Genomic DNA, 2,500 nt, shown 5'->3' with positions numbered 1-2,500 from the left:
CTTCGCCGCTCGTTATTAGGGAGTTTAAGCAAGGACAACGGCAACGTAGCCTTTGTCAAGAACGTGACAAATTTGCACATTTAGGCCCCGTCCACACGTAACGCAACATTTTCTTTCCGGATACGCCTTCTGTCCACACGTATCCCGTGAATTGGCTGGCGAATCCGGAACTTCTTGAATACGCTCTCCAGAGTGGATACTTTTGAATCCGATATGAATCCGGATGACGTAACAAGATCGAGCCCAGTTTCTTACTGTGAAATCCATTCTCAAGATTGCTGTCGTGGGCTTCATGGCTCATGCTCTGTTGCCTCTGTTTCCTTGAGGAGTTCTGAGTACTAGAGTGAATCCGGATGCATTTCGGTTGAGTGTGGACCGGACAAATTCGATTTGAATACGCTACGTGTGGAAAGAAATATTTTTGAATCCGGAAAGAAAAAAATTTCCGGATATGTGCCCACACGTGTGGCGGGGCCTTAGTGGGCAAAAACAATAGCTTTGCACGCCCTGCACGTGCGTTTTTCACTTTTGTTCATTTCGTTGCCGTCGTCTGTAAAACAACAACGTGAAATACCCAAATTTGAGGTTTTATGAAGAACGTCAGCACTTGAGCATAAATCTTCATTTCCTCCCCTAAATTAAGCGCCGTTCCGACCAGTGTCATTCTTGAGGAACTAATAAACCATTGTCATATTAAAAAAGTTGAAATAGTAACGAAGTGATTACAGTGACGTTCTCGTTGCCGTCGCCGTTGCTTAAGTTCCCTATTGTGACATGTTACGGTTGCCCTTTTGTTCTTACACAAAGAGCTTTTATGGAATAACAATATGGCGACCATAACACATCGCAGTCATTTAAGATAGCAGTAGCCAGGAAATCTTCAATCAAATTCGATTGTAAGCGTTCTTTTCTTTGGAGTTTGAGAGGAGGTTCCCTTTTAGAGAAACACAACAGGGAGTCTAAAGGCGCTTTCCTTTTGTCAGAACTGGCCGGCCAGACCCATCACTTTGCAAAGAAAATGCAACCATTTGAAGGAACACTTGCATGATATTCCCTCGTATTCTTCTGGAGGAGTATATATGATCCTCGAAGTGTGTTAATTTCAATGTGTTATAGAGTTATTCCTTCCAAATGCCCGGTCTGGTCGGTCAGTTCTGTTAAATGGAAAGCGCCCTTAGATCATGATCCTACCTTGGATTCCCGTCGCAAAACAGAGTCAAGAAAAAAATGATCATGTAAAATGTGCATCCCCGTTGCTGTGTTTACCGACGTGAAATGGAGGACGGAAAGGTCGATCATCAAAGTTAGACAAGCACTTTAATCAGATCACAGCAAACGTGACAAAATTTGGACTTGAGCGGGATTCGAACCCTGTACATTACTAAGGTTGCAAGTCAGCATACCTGTGTCTCAATATCCCACTGCAGGTTCTGTGACATCACATGTGAATTGTACAAATCCTAAGTTAATCATGAAACCAAACAAGTGTAAGTTAGTTAAAGAAGAAACAAAGCAAGCAAGTCTTTCCTGTTCACACCAGAAAGGGAAGTGCTGTGAAAAAGTGAATGTGGACACAAGAATAAAACAAGGAAACTTTCACTTGCGAAAGCATCGTGCACGCTCTTGTTTTACGGTTTTTTCTTTGTGAACGGGACCAAACGCAAGGCAAACGCAGACACGAGCTTCAGTAAAACAAAAACAGAGACATCCACACATGGCATCCTACTTAGATACGTCTCCTTGCGCTTGAGTCGCCGTCGGCGTCGGCGTTTACGTTTGCCGCTCTAGTGTCAGGCTTTTTAAACGCATGGGTAGCCATTACCATGGAAATGCGCGCTTGCCCGTCCTAGTCATTGGGTGCGGCCCATTGGCCCTATTCCGGAATAAAAATACGAGGAGTGATGACTTGAAACGATCTGTCAGGCGTTTTGAAGTATCAAGGATAATATAGATATGTTTAAAATAGCATTTTAGCAGGTGTTTGACAATTTTAATGTGAATCTCCGTAAAAACGAAGCATTTGTAACTACAAATGAATGAAGGGGGTAGCTCCTAAAGAAACTGTGGTGCTGCGTCGGTGGGGAAGTAGTACACAAAAATTTGGTTTTATCTATGGAGTTGATAATGTAAATTGGCCACCGTTCAATACATTTCATGTATTCCTATTCAATACAATACATAATTGACCGCCCACCATAGGGGCTTTTCAGGGTCAAAAACCAGTTCCAAGGCTATTTACAAGTGCAGCTGGGAAGTTAAACCAGGGACTACCAGGAACAAATTCAGCGAGTGTCAGAGCGGGTCTTGAACCCGGGATCTCCGGATCTCAAGGCAAGCGCCCTAACCACTGCCGGCCACACTTCCCGAATACGGTCAATCAAACGCACTTTAAGTCTGCATTAAATCATTACCCGTGGTGTAACAAGAATTCCTTGGCGTCCCGTTCTTGAAGTTCGAGATAATTTAGCAGAAGTGGTCCCATCAAATTCTCTGTAAAACT

The 2,500-nt window shown here is 43.4% G+C and overlaps 1 pseudogene; it reads right to left on the bottom strand.

Annotated features, from left to right (window-relative positions):
• Positions 1–2,500, bottom strand: part of LOC138059009 (uncharacterized) — a 28,485-nt pseudogene that overhangs the window by 1,497 nt on the left and 24,488 nt on the right.

This window comes from Montipora capricornis, chromosome 8 (assembly GCF_036669925.1).
Source record: "Montipora capricornis isolate CH-2021 chromosome 8, ASM3666992v2, whole genome shotgun sequence".
NCBI classification, from domain to species: Eukaryota; Metazoa; Cnidaria; class Anthozoa; order Scleractinia; family Acroporidae; genus Montipora; species Montipora capricornis.
Note: the sequence above shows the minus strand (reverse complement) of the source record. Positions and strands in the feature narration are given on the sequence as shown.